Genomic DNA, 18,236 nt, shown 5'->3' with positions numbered 1-18,236 from the left:
TTTTTTCTAAGGTGCTGGGAGTCGTGGGCTGCCCAGCATCGCACTTCCGTGAGCCCGGCCGCAGGGCTGCACCAACGACGGCGTCCGCCCCCGGCAGGATGCCGCTGCGCCTCACCCGCAGCCCCCACGGCGGAGCCCCAATCTCCGAGCAGCTCTGGCCGTTCTGCATGGACCATGTTGACACTTTTTTTCCCCCCAAGATTTTATTTATTTATTTGACAGAGAGAGATCACAAGCAGGCAGAGAGGCAGGTGGGGGGCGGGGCAGGCTCCTCACTGAGCAGAGAGCCCGATGCGGGGCTCGATCCCAGGACCCTGAGATCATGACCCGAGCTGCAAGCAGAGGCTCAACCCACTGAGCCACCCAGGCGTGTCCTCCCCCCCCCCCACCCCACCGTGGCGAGATCTTGACTGTTTTTTTTTTTAAACTTAAAGTTCTTCTCTCTCAGGCAGCCCCAGTGGCTCAGTCATTAAGCCTCTGCCTTCAGAGAGGGTGATGATCTCAGGGTCCTGGGATTGAGGCCCACATCAGGCTCTCTGCTCAGCGGGAGCCTACTCCCCCCCCCACCGCCTGCCTCTCTGCCCGCTTGTGCGCTCCCTCTTTCTCTCTCTCTCTGACAAATAAATACAATCTTTAGAAAATATTTATGCACACTTTAAAAAATAAATAAATGAATGAATAAAGGCTCGGACGCAGCGGGAGCACCCATGGGCCCCAAACCACACATGGCAGACAGAGGCTCATGGGAACAACAGAAGAGGGTCTGGGTGTCACGTGGGGGGAGGTCCAGCTGCGTCACTTAAGGCCCTGATTCAGAGGAGACAAAATCCGTGTCGTCAGGGGAGACCCACGCTCTACGGAGCGGGACAGCGCCTGGCTCTGGCTGGGTGTCGTGGATCGAATAATCCTAAGTGATCTTAGAAATGACGAGCGCCTTTGTAAGGAAACTTCGCTGCGCCCGAGCCTCCAAACCACCTCCCCGCCTGCCCTGCAGCCAGCGCGCTCCTGGGCACAGTCCTCCCGCGTGGCCCTCCAGGAGCTCCGGCCGGGGCACTGCCTCACTGCCGTCACACCCCAGCCACGTGCAGGCCTTCCCATCCGTCCCGCTGGCGCTGCAGGGTCCCAGGGAGAGGAACGGGCCTGCGTGCTCATCGGCGGGGGCTTCTACTCCGCGGAAGTCGCTGGCCGGGAGCGGGTGACCCAGGAAGAGGTGTGCCACGTTGGCCGCCTCTAAGAAGGGGACCTGGCGTCCAGCTGCCTCTCCGTCCACGGGGACATGGGCCGCAGACCAAGGCCTACACCGACCACGGGGAGGGTGACGCGGAACCTGAGAGTTGGTCCTGAAATCCTGGGCCCGAAAGCCCTCCCTCCCTGCGGAGAGCAGCCCCGAGCCCCTCTTCTGTCCATGTGTGGGGACAGTCCCATGGGAACGCGGTGCCCTGCGCGAGTGCCTTCTCCCCAGTCTCAAACTCAGAAGCCAATGCCCTTCCTGGGCTGCTCCTCGTTTCCGGGGCCGCTCGCCCTTTCCCGAGCCACGTGCGGTGCCCTGCAGAGCCCGCCCCCCTCGCACCTGACGAGCTGGACCAGGCGACTGCACAGGCTGACCTCGAGGCCCAGGCGGGTCTCCGGAACACCAACAGGCTCCCGGGCTCTGCAGGGGTGAGCGAGGAGAGCACAAGGGTCCCCTGCCGTCATCGAGGCTGCTGGGGCTCGCAGGTGCCCGGCACCTGGGCCTTGCGGCTGCCAGCTGCACCCACCGGGGCCCCTGCCGCCCCGTGCAATGGATCCGACGGAACGCAGCCAACCACGCCTTTTGAAACTGTATTTGGAGGCGCCTGGGTGACTCGATAGATTACAGCCTCTGCCTTCGGCTCAGGTCATGGTCCCAGGGTCTTGGGATCGAGCCCCGCATCGGGCTCTCTGCTCCACAGGGAGCCTGCTTCCCCCTCTCTTCCCCCTCTCTCTCTGCCTGCCTCTCTGCCTACTTGTGATCTCTGTCAAATAAATAAAATACATCTTTTTTTTAAGTTTAAAAAACAAATAAATAGAACTGTATTTGGAGATCTTTCAGGAGCACAAGAGGATCCCGCTAAGAACTTTCCGAAGCTGGGAAAGGCAGCGGAGGGTTAACTGTGTGCCGTTCCCGTGCAGCAGGGGGAAGGGTCACAGGCCCACCCAGGACGGCCTCATGCAGAGATCGTTTCAGATCCCCGCCTGACCTGCTGTCTGACGTCTGTTACGCCCCAGACCATGTGGTGTCGGTTCTTAGACTTGTGCCTGAAAGAGACACAAATGATGATTTCTGTCCAGGAGCAAAGGGAACCCTGAAGGCTCTGGCTTTCTTGTCCTTGGGGACATTAAGCAATTTCGTAACTAACCGAACAGCCGGACCCCAGCTTTCTTCCTTCAGTGACTATAAATACTCAGTTCCTCAAATGCTCTTTGAACCAGCTTTCCCGTCCACACCACGGAACATAATTCAGGCTTAAAAAGGAAGGAAATCCGGACACCGGCCACACCGCGGATGAACGAGGAGGACGGGGTCCCCAGCGAGGTCCGCCCGGCACAGAGAGACAGATCCCGAAGGATCGACTCCCAGGAGGCCCTGGAGGAGTCGGACCCACAGACACCGGGCGGGGGCGGGGGTCAACGTCTAACAGGACAGAGTCCAGCGTGAGCAGACGGCCACGTTCTGGGGATGGACGGAGGGACGGTGCCCAACGGTGTGAACGGGCTGACGCCCCCGGACTGTGCACTTAGAAATGCTTAAAATGATAAATTTTATGTCATGTCTATTTCACCATTAAAATTTTTCAATAATCCGTCAAACCTCTGTGTGAAAGGTGCGAGAGTCAAACGTCAGGCACAGAAGAAAAACGTGGGTTTTGGCAAAAAGGCCCCAAGCAGGACACACAGCTCCAGCCATTAAGGAAGAGGCTGGTGAACCGCCTTGCAGAGAAATCGTGAATTCGAAAGACTGGCGTGGAGACAGGACCGACGAGGAGGAAGAGACACGTGTCGGACCTGTAAAGCCAAGGACTCGCGATCAGAACGTCTCAAGAACTCCACAAGCCGGTCAGCAGGAAGGGGGGAGCCAAGACCAGACACCGGGGGTGGGACATCCGAAGGCACCAAACAGAAGGCAGGGTAGGGTTAGTCACCGGGGAGACGGAGCAAGGCCTGGGGGGGGGCACCTACCTGCACCCCCCATGCCCCAGGAGAGGCTGCCTGCCAGCACCCCCAAGCAGGACCAACCCCAGAGCCCACAACAAATCAGCTGCTGAAGACGGGGCGGGGGGAGTCCCCAAGGGACACTTGTCCAACAAGCACGCCCAGGACAACAGGTGCCCACGGGGACGTGGTGACGGCCGGGGCGCAGAGCGAAGGGAGCCGCACCCCACGCCCTCACCGGAGACTCAACACCAGCAAACCCATCCAGGTGCCGGGAGCTCGGCGGGCTGGCAGGCGGGTTGCAGGGACAAGGGTCCGGGAGGGTGCTCCAACCCGGACTCTCCCCTCCCCCCGCACACCCGCACACCCAGCTGTGTCAGCTGCGGAGGAACGGATCCAAGTCCGCACTCGGGATCCGTGGCGGTTTCTGTGCGTCGTCCGTACCGAACAGAGCAGGTGAGCGCCGCAGGGTGGGGGACAGCGCGGCGCACTCCACGCCCCACACCGAGCCTTTCAGGGCAGGAAATCGGTACGTGATGTCACTGCATTCCCGCTTCTGCGAAGAACATTTCTGCAAGTTATCTCAGCAGTCAATGCACGCGTTTTCCAAAATTACTGTTGGGGGCTCAGAGGCTGTGTCCCCAGACCCCCACCCTGCACTGCAGCTGCGGGGGGCTCCCCAGGATGGCCACCCCCTCAGCCAAACTCCCAAGACCCCAGAACTCCATGTCCCCCGGGGAAAGCTGACATATGGGGCTCGAGGATCCCGGTCTTACTGCCTGTGGCCGCAATGTCCAGGTCCTGCTGGCTTTTCTACCCAAGCTCCAGAGCGACACCCCATCCCGCTCTTACAGACCGGGAAACCGTGGGTCTGAGCTGGGAAGGGACGGGCTCGGTGGCCCAGGAACAGGACCTGCATCTTGAGAGCAGACATCAGGCCTCCTGGTCCAGAAAGGACTCCAGGACTAAGTGCTCCTGGGCCACAAGCCACCGAGGCTATATGGGACAGAGGGACCCAGCCCAGTGCCACAGACCAAGTGGGACAAGGGCCCAGGCATGGGGGGCCAGGGCGCAGTCGGTCGCCACCTCCTCCGGGGGCAGGTACGCAAGAGACGTCACGACGCGGTGGGGAGTCCAGGGGCCAGCATAGGACCCGCACCCGTCCCCGCCGCCACCGCCGCCGCCGCCAGCCACCGTCACTGTGCCCGCCGCTGCCGCACCTCCCCGGTCCCTGATGGTTCCCCTGGGAGCACTGAAGGTAAATATGTTAATTTGACTTCAATCGTGGCTTCTTAAAACAAAGTGCACGCTCAGTTTAGGGCAGAGAACCTGAAAACCACCCACTCGAACGTCTGGGCATTCCTCCTGGACGAGACCAACCACGAGGAACCACAAGGAGCCACAGTGAGGGCCAAGGGCCACAAGGAGCCTGTGGGGATGCGGGGCCAGGCCAGCCAGCCAGCTCCCCATGGAACCAGCCACCAGTGTGGCCGTCTGGCTTCTCACAGGGGGACGCCTCACAGCGGCTCGGCTGCGGTGGGGCAGAGACCGCAGACCCCAGGCTGCCCAGGACACCCTCGGGTGGGCCCGGCTCCCTGGCTCCCAGCCCGTGACGTCAAGGTACAGCTTGGACAAGGGACACCTGGCCTGCCCCTCCTGCCTCCGCTGCCCCTCAAGCAAGAAAGGGGGGAAGCAGCATGGCCTCTGGGACAAAGGCGGAGGCTGGGTCCATGCACAGCAGAGTCCCACTCGCGGCCATGGGGCCCGCCCGCCCTCCGCCGCCCTGTGGGGCTCCGTCCAGGGAAAGCTGCGTGGCCAGCGCTCCCCGAGTCAGCCCACCGCACTGGGTTCTTAAACCGTCATCGACCCTACGGAAACGTACAGGCCACCCCCACCCGGGCTGTGCGAATGCAGCCGACAAAGGAAACTGTGTGGGGCTTTCATTTCATTTCATTTACCAAAGGACTCTGGGGGGGGCAGAGAGCAGACCAGGTGGGGGGTCTCCTCTCCAGACACAGGCGGGGCCCTCTGGTCTCCCAGACAGAAGGAACTCGGGGAGAGTACAGCCAGCCAGACCCGAGCTGGGCCGCCGTAGGACTCAGTAAAGCACCCACCCCATGCGGCAGGCGGGCACCACGGCCTCCCAGACTGGCCGGGACGTCAGTGACAGGTGAACAGACCCCGTTTCCAGCATGAGTGAAAGCTGACTTTATACATTCTAGAACAAGTCAGTAACCGCATGGCTGTGTTGTTGATCGCCGTAGGGACAGTGTTTCTGGGCCCTGGGCTGGCACCAGGAAAACCCACTGGTCTCCCCTCCACCATGAGCAGCCCCTAGCCCAGGCCCAGCGGCGTGAGCAAGAGCCAGTGTGCATGGGGACGGCCTTGGACAGCCCCTCCCAGGGACGGCTAACCCCATGGGTGGCTGCTCCAACGAGCAGAAGGGGCTGACCTAGAACACCATAGCCCAAGGTCAAGGATCTCCAACAGTCTCGGGGGAAACGACATGACGTGGCCACGCGTGTTCATCTATTCCAGGATAAGGAACCTGGGAAAGAGTCCCCAAGGGCGGATACCGAACCAAACTCAGGACCCAGACGCCCACCTGGGGAACCTCCAGGCCCCTAAGCCACTGGAAACGCAGAGGGAGAGAGGTGGCCGGAGCTCCAGGCCAGCCCCCAGCAGGGGCTCCGAGCGGAGGCTAGACGGGGGTCAGCCTGTGTGGTAGCCGAGAACCTGCCGACATGGTCGCCACCAGGAGCTGGCGGGGGCCTCTGTCCCTGCGGTGTCCCTGCTCGGTGGCAGTCCAGAGGACAGGCCTGGCAGCTCAGATGTGCAGGGTGCCCGCCTCCTCGGCGGGCTCGAACGAATTCCCTCGTGGGGTTTCTTGGAAATCAGCGACTGTAATGTAATCACAGCTGCTGGGGCTCGAACGAGCCCGCCCCGTGGCTCCATTCAGTTAAAACCGTTACGAAAGTGCAGTTAAGAAACAGGGAGGACTAACGGAAACCAGGAATACCCGCCGGCCAGCAGAGGGGCGGCCCCACCTTGTGTCCGTGGCTTCAGCCACCGCCGTGCCACCCCACCCAGACCAGGACACCCACCCCTTCCTAAGGGTCCCCGGTGGGGCCGTCCTGACCCCGGCAGCAGCCCCCCGTTCATCCTGCCTGCCTGGCTGGAGGACCAGCCCATGTAACCAGGCAGGTCCGGGATGGGGGCAGGGCTGGGTGGGCAGCTGGCAACCACCCCAGCCCCCGCGGAGCAGCACCCTGGGACCCCAAGAAAACCATCAGTGCGGACGGTCATCACCACCCCTGCTCAGCTCTGTCCCTTCCACAAAATGAGGGGAGCATCAGACGCGCTCCTGAGACCCCCAGCCAGCAGCTCTGGGCCGACTCAAAAGTAAAGCCGTGACTGCCCAGCCCCTCTGTTGGGGGAGGGGGGCCCTCTTAAAACGGCCACAGGTGTCCGAGACAAGGCGAGCAGCCAGGAGGGCCATCCCAAGCCTCGGCCTGCAGCCCTAAGCTGGTGGCTGGACCTCTTGGACACCAGGGCTCCCGTCTCCTCCCAATGCCTCACTGGGGACAGCAGCCTGACTCCGGGGGAGGCTGACCCATGCGCACCCCAGCCTGGGGCGCCCTTGCCTATAACGCCCAGAGCACAGCACCCACAGTCAGGGAGAGGCACCAGCCTGCCCCGGGCAGCACCTCCCTGAGAGCACCATGGCCCCTAGGGCCCTCGGAAGGAAGATGTGGGCCTCCTGGAGCCCTAGGGACAGGTCCACGGTGCGCAGCGCCCCTCGGCGGCCGGTGGGCCATGCAGACCCCCGGCCGCCTGTCCTGTGCACCTGGCTTAACACTCCCCGTGGGGCTGGCTGGCAGCCGAGCAGTCCTTCTGGCCATCCTCGAGCCCTGGATGCTGGCGTCCTTCCTTCTTCCCAAAGAGAAACATGTCTTCCAAGAGTGGCTAACTTCATTTTGCTAACTTCACCTTCGTGTCTGGTCCCCTTTAGGACTAGGACTTTCTGCTGACTGCCTCGATCCCATCAAATCTTGGAGCAGGAGGAATGGCCCTGTCTTCTGGCCACAGGACCTCCTCCGCCGTCTGAGCTGGGCAGACACGACGGTCCCCAGACTCGGCGGCCTCACTCGAGAGCAGGACTCCACATGCTGGCCCGATCCCAGGCTGGAAACCCTGCAGTCCCCCTCAGCTCCAGAGATGGAGACGACCCTCCCCGACGCCCAGCAGAAGGGAGCCTAGGAGGAAGGTCAGAGGCACAAGCCCAGACCAGGGACAGAGGGACATCCCCCTGCTCAGGGGGTCAGGGCCAGCTCTGCTGCTCCGAGACTAGAGGCAGGAGAGAGCGAGATGGTGGCATGGCGGGACCGGGAACAGGCCCTCGCCCCCACACCGCCAGCTCACGATGTGATCTTACCGAAGCCACGGGCTCTGCACATGTGATCAGTCCAGTCAAAAGGAGGTCTCACCGGCTCGAGGGGTTCCTGAGAAGGAGCTGGGACACACAGAGGAGCGCGGCCGGAGGATGGGAGGGGTGCGGCGTGAGCCCACGGGTGGAGGGCACCCACTGCCCTCCACCCGTGGAAACACACGTAGCAGACAGAGTGTCCACCGGCGACATGAGGCCACCTCCGGCGGACAGGACAGTCACGCACCACGGCCTCCCCACCCGAGATGTACTGCCCACCGGCTACCGCACGTTAGCCTCAGACAAACCCAGGCTGGGAGGCATTCCGCAAAACCAGCCTGGATTCCAGAGCCAAGAAAGAGCATGGAAGGTTCCAGACTGAGGGAGCCTAAGAGACACAGGAAGGCTCAGACACGTCACAGCACACCCATGCTCACAGCGTCGTTCTTCAGTGAGCCCAGACGTGGAAATGAGCCAAGTGTCCATCGACAGAGCAATGGGCAAGCAGACGTGGTCCGTGCACGGCGTGGAACGTGGCTCAGCCCTAGAAGGTGGGAGCCCACGCGGTGCTCCGTGAAGGAGGACACTACGCTCCGCGAGAGCAGCTGGACGCAGAGGGACAAACGCCGCAGGATCGGCCCCCGTGAGGCTCCGGGACCGTGGGACCCACAGACACGGGGACGCGAGCTGCTGTCTCATGGGGACCCGTTTCCTACTTGCCCGAGGACAAGTCCTGGAGGTGGACGGTGGCCGGTCACTTGGCGTCACTGAACCACAAAACTTCAAAAACAGTCAAGATAGCAGACGCGACGTTGTGTTTCCCGCAGCGCTCCGGGAAGAAAAAGACGCAAGAGGCGGAGAGCCGGCACTGGGGCTGCGGATTGGGGGGGGGGGGGGAGAGCTGGGGGGCGGGGCTGGGAAAGGGGCCCATGTGTACCGGGACACGGTTCAGTCTGGGCAGAGGACCATGGTGGGGGACCAACGGAGGGGACGGACAGAGGGACGGCGCACAACAGTGTGAGTGGCCTGATGCCCCTGGACTGCTCTTAAAACTGGTTAAAATGACAAAATTTATACATAAGCAACTAGAATTTTTCTGAATTACAACGTTGAAGGCAGCCCTGGCCCTTGCTTGGACCGCGGGCCCACAGCACTGCCCCAGCTGCGAGGGGTGACCCGGGGGGGCGCGCTCAGACTCTGCCAGGGGCCGCGCACCCGGCACGTGGTGACCACTCAGGGCAACTTACTCTCACCTCATCCCAGAAGTCGTTTTCCTGAGTTATTAAGAATCTGACAAGAGGGGCGCCTGGGTGGCTCAGTGGGTTAAGCCTTTGCCTTCGGCTCAGGTCATGATCCCAGCGTCCTGGGATCGAGCCCCACATCGGGCTCTCTGCTCAGCAGGGAGCCTGCTTCCTCCTCTCTCTACCTGCCTCTCTGCCTACTTGTGATCTCTGCCTGTCAAATAAATAAATAAAATCTTTAAAAAAAAAAAAAAGAATCTGACAAGAGACCGAAAGCAAAACCACAGGGCAGCCCCCCACGACCTGGGGCCCTCACTCTGCAGCCCAGCCTGGCCCAGGTGGGTCTGCGTGGCTCGGAGAGGCCCCCAGGGCAGGGGCAGAGACTGGGGACCCTGCTCCTCCACCAAGGAAGGCCCCAGGCCCGCATCTCATCTCTCCAGAGCCAGCCGCCGACTTCCTGTAGTCCTGGGCCCAGGAGTGGGGGGGCCCAGGAGTGGGGGGCCCCGCGAGGTCCGGCCTGGTGTGGACCCCAAGGACAGCACCCGCTCTTGCTCCCACCCCCCGCGGCCCCAGCCCGCTCTGGGGACCCGCCTCCTCTCCTGGATCACCTGGCCCTCACCTCAGGAGCTCACTTTTCTTCTGGGGGATGGAGGACAGGCCAGAGGGCTGCGCTGCATTTGGGAGCCGGCACACAGCCAGGCCCAGCCCTGAGGACTCCTCTGTGACCGACACACCTTTCCTGGACCCTTCACGTGACAGGGACTGGCCAACTAAACTAGGTTACAACAATTAACACAAATTCTGCCTCCCGTCCCGAAACTTATATAACCAGACGCTGTCTCAGGAAACTCTTCCCCCGCCCACGGCCCCATTTCCTGCCCTCGACCCCGGCTTCGGGCCCGAAAACAAAGGTCTTTCTAGACATCCCAAATGATACTGGCCCTTCCGCTCCGCCATCCGCTACTTGTCGGAGCAGTGGCCACCGTCCGTGTGTCTGGAAGCCCACTCTCCCAGGCAAGCACGGGGCAGAACCAAACGGCCTGTCTCAGCAAGCCCCCCTCCTCGCCGCCAGGCACGGGAGGATTCCTGTGACCACCCCCCACCCCGAACACACTGGACTGACAGCATCCGCCAGGCTCACGTCCACCCGGGGCCTCAGACGGGACCTTCCCTGGAGACAGGTCTCCGCGGACGTGATCAGTTAAGGACGGAGACGAGGCTGTCGTGGACTTAGGGCGGGCCCGGCCCCCGTGACCGGTGTCCTCGTCAGAAGAGGGACATTTGAACACAGACACACAGAGGGAGGACAGCCGTGTGACCATCGAGGCAGAGACAGCAGGGATGGGGCTACGAGCCAAGGGAGGCCGAGGCCCGCCGGCAGCAGCAGGAGCGGGGAGAGGCCAAGATTCGGCCCTGAGCCCCCAGAAGGAGCCAGCCGGGCCCACTCCTTGACTCTGGGCTCCGGCCTCCAGAATGGTGGCGAGAACAAATTGTGTCGCTGTAAGCCACCAGGGGTAGGGTCAGCTGTGGCCAAGGCCACACCCACCAGGTGCCCACACGGCTCCTGCCCTCCTCCCTGCCCGCCTGACTTCCCCCACACGCACACATCACTCCCCTCCTGGAGCCCACAGGACCCAAGGGAGCCCCTCAGAGCAGCAGTCACAAAATGGGAGGGCTGAGGGGGAGGATCTCTGCAGGAAAGAAAGAAGCAGCTGCCGGGTCAGTCAGTGGGGGCAAGAGCGGGCCGGGGACGGCCCGGCCCGCCAGCCAGAGCCTCAATTTGCCCCGACCATCGCCATCCCGGCAGCCAGAAGGGGGATGTGCCCCATTCTGCATCTCTTCAAAGCTCTTCCCCCATTTTACAGGTGGGGAACCGAGGCCTGGGGAGGCCACCGTGTTTACCCAGGGTCCCACAGCAGCACCGTGAGGAACGGAGTTCAGAAACCCCAAGATGACACGCCCAGACTCCGCAGAAAGTGGCTACTGGTGGGGCGCAGCCCAGGGACAGCCCTGGCAGGATCCTGGGCACAGTCACGGTCCCGTCCAGCCCCAGCGGCTTCCAATCCAGGCCTCTTCCTGGCCGTATCACCCCGGGGAGAGCAAGTCTCCCGTCCACACTGTGGGGGGTCCCTGCCTTCCTGACCTGCCCACTTGTGACCACGCTCACGGGAAGCACGGGGGACCTGAGGTTGTGGGGCGCCACCAGGTTTCCAGTTCCAGGTGGACACTGTCTGCCCCATGAGGTCAGGGGTGTTTTTTTTTTTTTTTGGTTTTTTTTTTTGTCAGGGGTGTTTTTAACCCCAAACTTGCTCTGTCCGACTTCTTCCAGACACAGGGAGAAGGGACTTGGAAGGAAATCTTGAAGCCATTAAACTGCAGGCCCCCGGGGCTGGGCCAGGGGGCTAAGTCAGCCTCAGCAGGGGGGGGGGGGTGTCCTGTGACCTCAGTCCCTCCCTCAGGGAATGACAAGTGCTTGGGGCTCGTGAACCCCCAGGTCCAGCTCCTCCCAGACCCGGTCACAGTGAACCACACCATGGGGCTGTCTGCGTGGATCCCAGGGACCCCTGGGAAGGCCAGGTCCCAGCACAGAGGCGATGCGCGCTCAGCAAACATCACGACACCCCTTGAAGCCTCCACCAGGTCTGGGCTGCCCCTGCGCCTGGTGTCCCTCGGTGTCCCCCTGGAGGCACTGGCCGGTGCCCCACGCCCATCCCGGGAGCAGGCTTCCCGGAGGAGCCAGCAGGCAATTTGCATAATATTCTTTGCAAGTTAATATCAGCCTCTGATAATGATCTCGGCATAGCGTGGAGCGCTGAGGCGGCTGTTACAACACTAAGTAATCATATTTTAAATTATGTTTCCCTTTATAGAAAGGTGTTGCAAAAACACACAGACATGAAATCTGTCTGTAGCAGCCCACTGCCAACCACCTGACCAGCTTCCCGGTGACGGCTGTGACTGCGGCGCTGGGGTCCGGGAAAGCCCTCCCCACCCGCTGGCCCCAGACGCCACCAGCCACTGGCCACCCCGGACCCCAGCCTCACCCAGGCTGGGGCACCCTACCCAGCTGCGGCGCCGCCCCCGGCCAGGGCGAGTCCGCACAGAGAACTCCGCGGGGGCACCTACCACCCACACTCACCAGGGATCCCAACTGCCCTGACAGGAGGCCAGAGGGGCTCCCCTTTCCCACAGGCCCCAGCCCTAGCCTCCTGCTGGAGACCCCCGTGCCCAGGAGGCCAGCCTTCCGGGGAGGCACAATCCTGAGAAAACCCCAGGCTTTGGTGCCCGCGGCCCTTCCTCGTCCCACCAAGGGCCCGGCTGGCAATGCCCCCGTCCCCCCCCCCCCCCCCGCACCCAGCACCTGGGCTCTGCACCCTCTCCCCAGGCAGGTGAGCTTAGCCTTGACTGGTGCACACCCACACCCCAACAGAAGCTCGTCCAACACCCCAGGGAGGACGTCCTGTCCCAGGGACCCACCCCCCCACAAAATGGATGGTCCGAGGGACCCTGGGGCAGCCGCGGGGGCACTGGAGCTGGGGGGGCAGGGGTCCCCACCTTGCTCAGAGGGGAAGCCCTCGGGGGAGGCGGCGTACTCCCCTGCTCCCCCCGCCCTTGGCTTAGGAGCCAGAGCCGCCACTCAACCTTTATTTTCTTAAAAGCCTTTTTTTTTCCTTTTTATTAAAAAAAAATCCAATTATAGCACAAATCTCTCAGCAGGGGTCAGTGTGGAACAAGCTTAGCCGAAGTTAATGGACAGGACAGAGGCAAGATTAATGCCTAAAGGGCTCCAAAAGTTGTATGATGCAGATTTCATTAACATTTTAATTGTAATGTATCTTTTTAATCTTGCCTCTCTAATGGTTTTATACCCAAAAAAAGGGAAGAAAAAACTGCTGACAGGACAAAAGTAGCAGGATGCTCAATTTCAGAGGCGCTCGGCACCGCAATGGAAACTAAATTAAATGAGCAGAACTATGTTAACACTGTGATATTTTAACGGCACAAAAGTCAGGAATGCGGGTACTTCTCCCTTCCTGGCACAGGGACTGGGACGGGGCAAAGAAAGGAGACAGCAGGGGCAGAAGCTGGAAGCCAGGCCGCAGAGCCCCAGGAAGGCCTGCAGGCCACAAACACCCAGGGCAACGTCCTCTTGCTCCCGAGCCACAGGCACGGGGCCACCCCTCAGTCCCATCAGCGTCCGGCAGACCAGGACAGCACGCAGCCATCAGAGTGCATGGCCCTGGTGCTGAGGGGGTGGGGAGCGGGCGTCCGGGGCATCCCCATAACACAAGGGTTTTGTGGGGCCGAGGCTGGGGCATCCCACCCCCAACACCCTCAGGCGAGGAGCCCGGGCAGCTCTCCTGGGTGTGGCGGCCACAGAGCGCTCGCTCCTGCTCCCAAGACAGTTCTTAGAGATGCACCTGGTCCCGACTAGGGCGGGCTCCAGAAATTTTTATTTGCAATCAACAAACACTCACAGAGCACCGCAGCTCTGCAGGATGGCGTCACCCCAAATCCACCTCCTCTCAGCAACACCCCCCAGCCCACCCCACCCCCAGGCAAGGCTTCCCTCCGGGGGACCTGGGAGTCGGGCAGGGGGCCGGGCCTGGGACATGGCTCTCAACGGCACTCTGCTCAAACCCAGTGACTATATATGGGCACTTTCAGGCCCCTGCGGTCCCGCCCCCGACCTGCCTGCTTCCCCGGCACACAGGCAGGCGCTGGGCGGGGCCCATCCATGGCCATGTGCCCTCCTGGATGCCAGGGCCCCGGGCCGAGGGGGAGGGGGCAGATTCCTTCAGAGACCCGGGGCCAGCCTCTCCTCCCCCTGGGAAGGAGAACAAGGCCTCGGAGGAAAGTATGCCTGCGTCCTCCCCAGAGCCAAGGAGAAGCAGCCTCCCCTTAAAGGGACATGTGTCCCTCCCCGGCTCCGGCCCACTTCCAGGGAGGGGCACCCCGACGGGGCCTCCAGGCTGGGCCGGACCTGCAGACCTGCAGAGGCGAGAGGCCGCTGCGCTCACCTCTAGCCGAGCCAACAAGGAAGCTACGACAGGGAAACACACAGGTCAGGGTGGGGTGGAGAGAGGGTGCGCTCCGCATCCAAGGTCACAGAGCTCCGGGCGGGATGTGACCTGGGAGAGCCCCTGCCTCTCTGTCGGGCCCCACGGCCTCATTGCCTGGATGCAGGGCCAGCCGGCAGGCGTGGTAGGAGGCTGGGGAGCCCCAGGTCATGGTCAGACCCTCCTCCCTGCCTTCTCCCACTCGGATGTGCTCCTGCTGCCCTTGTCCTCAAGGACACTGCCCCGCTTTGAAGATGCTACCACCACGGCGGCCACCAGGGAGCCTCACTCCAAAGTTCACGTCCCAAACGTCTATGACCACGTCCAGACCCCTCTGTGTTCACCCACAGCCCGCCAGACTCTCATCCAATGCCCCATCAAGGCCCACTTCCAAAACCTGAACCCACAAACACAAAGGCCAGAGGTCACGGCGGAGGAAGCCCAGCTCCCGGCAGGCAGCAGCCGCAGGAGACACGGAGAGGAGCCCTGGCCAGCAGAAGAGCCGGAGAGCCAGGCCTGGTGACAGCAAGTGTTCACTAGAAGGCGCGATCGCCAGGACCCCTGCCCTGCCCTAAGGACAGCGGTGCTTGCTGCCCTCCTCGCCCACAGGTCCCAGGGTGGGGCCCACACACCCCTGAATCGAGGTGCAGACCCAAACGGACAACAGGCTGTAGCCCCAAGCTGAGCCGCAGAAGCACCCGAGAGCCCGACTGTTCATCTCGGGGAAGACTGGGCGGCTGGCGGGGAGCAGGCCAGGCAGGGCTGTAGCAGGGTGCTGGACGAGGGGCTCTGGGAGGGCCCGGGACACCCTGCAGGCTGGGGCAGGCAAGAGGCCCCACCCAGCCAGCCCTCAACCGCCCCGAGGCACTCCCCAGCCCCAGGCAGACCCCAGCCCAGACCTGGACCTCACTAGCTCCCAAAGCCGGTTGGCCAGAGCTGGCGCGGCTCCCAGCAGCAGCTCAGACCAGCCGCGCCTGCCCCTGCACTGGGACACCCCCGCCCCCCCCCCCCCCCCCCCCCCGCCCGCCCGCCAGCAGCAGCAGCACAGCACAGGTCCCTGCTCCCTTCCAAAAGCCCAGGCCTGGAAGACCAGCCTCAGGCAGAAACCAAGTGGCTGACCCTACCCTGAACGGAAAGGCAGCTCAGGGCGTCCCCGGAACCCAGCCTCCGCCAAACTTCCCCAGCATGCCCACTGCACGGAGGTCAACGTGCAGCGTTCCCGGGTGAAGGGCCCGGTGTGGCCTGGGGTAGTGTGGGTCTCTCCCCAGGTCTTCCCTCTCCCCACCCCTCCCCCTCCCTCCCCATCCTCTCCTCCAGAGCCCAACCCCCCCCCCAAGGTGCCCAGAGAAGGGCAGCAGGGGCTCTTGGCACTATCACTTCAGTCTCCCGAGGACACCGCCGGGAGACAAGGCCTCTGTCGCTGGCTCTGTTTCACAGGTGAGGAGCCAGCTTGGCACGCAGCAGCCAGGCAGAGGGTCAGGCAGTGGGCGCTGCCTCCCGCCTCTCCCCATGGCCCCCTGGGCTGCGCTTCAACAGACCCTGACCACAGCTGCCCCCAGCCTGGGGGGCCACTCCCACCCCCGATAGCCCCCCCTCCAGGCAACAGAGTGCAGGGAGGACCTAGGTACGGGACGCCCCGGTGGAAAGGGCCTGCGCTGCGGGGTGGTGGTGGAGGGGCAGGCCAGGCAGCTGGGGGCACCTGAAAGCGAGGCCTCAGGACATGGAGACTTCTCCCTTGGTGATGGCCAGTGCCGGGGCCTGCAACCGGAGGCCTGGGGCTGACCCTCCCCACCCGCCCCCAGCTCTGCATTCCAGGAAGCACAGGCCTCAGAGGCAGTGGTGTGGGGTGGAGCCTTGGGAAAGTTCTAGAAAGGGTCAATGCCACAATTTTCATCTCCTGTCCCCTGGTGGGTACGAGGCCCACCTTAGCCAAGGACGCAAGGCAGGCAGGTGGGACCCTGAGGCCAAGCTTCACGAGGAACCCTGGCTGCAGATGCCCACCAGCCTGTGCCGACACCCCGGCCAGTGAGACACGCGCGCCCGGGATTGAGCTGGAAACCAGGGAAAGAGCCCAGAGACAGCCTCGTGCAGGGGGGCATCGGAGCGGGGGCGCCTCTGCAGGGCTGCAGGAGGGGGTGGACCGAGCCGGCTTCTGGTCAGCACCGCCTCTGCCCTGGGTGTGGCTACTGAGCTCAGACCTCTGGGCGAGGTGACAAGTGACACCTGGTGTCGAGCTCTCCTCCCAGCAGGCTCGCGGAGCCAGCAGGGGCCCCACACCGTGGGCCTCCTCCTCCTGTTTCCTTGGCTCCGGCTCCAACCAAGGTGCCACCCAACAATGGAATGACCCTACCGAAATGCCAAAGGACCTCCTGGGAGGGACAGGAGCCACAGGGGGCCACAGGAGAAGCCACAAGGTGGCTCTTCAGGAGGTGGGAGGCAGCGCCCACTGCCTGACCTGCTGCCTGGCTGCTGCGTGCCAAGCTGGTTCCTCACCTGTGAAACAGAGCCAGTGACAGAGGCCGTGTCTCCGGCTTCCTCAGGAGACTTCAGTGAGTCAGTGCAGAGAGCCCCTGCTGCCGTCTTCTGGGCACGCTGGAGGGGGAGGGGACGGTGCTCAGGGGCTCCAGACGAGGAGGAGGAAGGGGCAGGGGTGCAGAGAGAAGACCCCCGGAGGGAACCAGACCAGACCAGACCAGTTGGGAGGGTGGGCCCGTGGCCTGTGGGGCAGGATGCAGGAAGGGGGGTGCCGTGGGCCTGGGTCTCTGCCCCCTCTGCCTGGGGAGGGGCCCAGCAGAATGCTTGCAGGCCGCAGAGAACCAGCAGCTTTCCTCCAGGGCCAGCACACTGGGGGCAGGCAGGACCTCGGCCTCCAGGGCCCACTGTCCCCCCAGCTCCCCCCACAGGGGATAGGCTCAGCTAGAACACGCCCAAAAGGGGACACACAGCTGGGTGCTCCGGGAGCCCCAAGAACTACCGCTAGAAAGGAGGAGCCCGACTGCCCATGGCCAGCATCATCTCGGAGTTGGATGCACCACCTGAGAGGGAGGAGGAGGAGGGTGGTGCGGGACGGCCTGTAGGGCCAGCCCCAGGGCACCTACCACCTGCAAGCCCGCAGTTTAATTAAAGGGCGGCCGGAGAGAGTTGGCAATCACCAGCCCCAAGACCAAACTTCTGAGAGGCGGGGAAGAGAGACCGGGAGGTGACCTGTGACCTCATGACCCCCCCCAACGCCGCAGACTTCGGAAGAACCTGGGTCGTCCCCCTGGGTCACGGGCGTGGGCGCGGGCAGCGGCCTCGGAGGTCACCTCTGAGGTCCTCGGATAAGGGGCTTGAGCACCAAGACCTCAGCTCCGCAGGGTCGGAGCCGCGGATGACAGGTGCGAGCCCCTCCCGGGGCAGCCGACCCCCAGTTCTCCCCGGGCCGCGGGCCGCACGAGGGAGGGACGGGGGGGGGGGCAGGGACGCCCCAGCCAGGCCCCCCCACCCCCGGGACCGGGAGGGAGAGGCGCAGCCCGGCGGAGGCGGAGGCGCAGCCGCGCGGCCGTTCTCGGACCCTGGCCCCGGGCCTCGGCGCGCGGGAGGGCCGGGCCGGGGCGGCGCGGGAGGGCGCGGGAGGGCGGGGGCCGGGCGTCCCGAGCGGGGCCCCGCGGCCGCCGGCCGGGAGGCGCCCGGGGCCCCGCTCGGGGCGGGCGCGGGCGGGTCGGCGGCCCCGCAGGCCGGGCCCCGCCGCCTCCCCGGGCCGGCGGGCGGGCGCGCGCGAACTTGGGCCGCGGGGCTGCGGGGCCGCGGGGCTGCGGGGCTGCGGCCGCGGAGTTTGCGGGAAGTGCGGCGGCGGGCGCGGCCGGAGGCGCCGAGTTGCGCGTACCTGCGGGCGCCCGGCCCGGTCCGGCCTGCGGCGGCAGGAAGTCTCGTCCCCGCGCTCCGGCTCACATGGACTTTCTCCGGCCTCGCCCAGCACCGGCCGCACCGCGGCGGGCGGGGCGCGGGGAGGCGCCGCGGGCCGTTTAAAGGGACAGCGCGCCGGCCGCGCGCGCACCCGCCGCCCCGGGGTGCGCGCGGCCGCCAGGTGGGAGCCGGCACGCGCCGGGGGAGGCGCCCGAGGGGGGAGGGGGCGCGGGGCGTCCCGGGGCGCGGGGCGGGGGCGGGGGTCCTCGGCCCCTCCGCGCCGCCCTCCGTCCCCCCCACAGCGTCCCGCCCCGCGCCGGACCCACGCCCTCCCCCCCCGCCCGCCCACCGACCCCCGAACGGACCCGCGCAGCCGGCGGCGGGGGGGGGGGGCCGGGGGGGGGGCCGGGGGGCCGGGCCCCGCAGCGCCCCCTCCCCGCGGCGGCCCCGCCT

The 18,236-nt window shown here is 64.3% G+C and overlaps 1 protein-coding gene across 2 annotated transcripts in view; it reads right to left on the bottom strand.

The window, feature by feature from the left end:
* The window catches only part of NACC2 (NACC family member 2), a 64,121-nt gene extending 46,153 nt beyond the window's left edge, over positions 1-17,968 (bottom strand). Inside the window, exons 1-2 of one of the 2 annotated variants that reach the window (XM_046023856.1) lie at positions 17,764-17,968; positions 3,616-3,727 (exon numbers count right to left, since the gene is read on the bottom strand). The gene's annotated coding sequence lies outside the window, so the exon portion shown is untranslated. The remainder of the gene's footprint in view (positions 1-3,615; positions 3,728-17,763) is intronic. The other variant, XM_046023854.1, reaches the window with a different exon arrangement.
* Positions 17,969-18,236: the final 268 nt, after the last annotated feature.

Source organism: Meles meles, chromosome 11 (genome assembly GCF_922984935.1).
Source record: "Meles meles chromosome 11, mMelMel3.1 paternal haplotype, whole genome shotgun sequence".
Taxonomy (NCBI): Eukaryota; Metazoa; Chordata; class Mammalia; order Carnivora; family Mustelidae; genus Meles; species Meles meles.
This window is presented reverse-complemented; position numbering and strand designations above follow the sequence as displayed.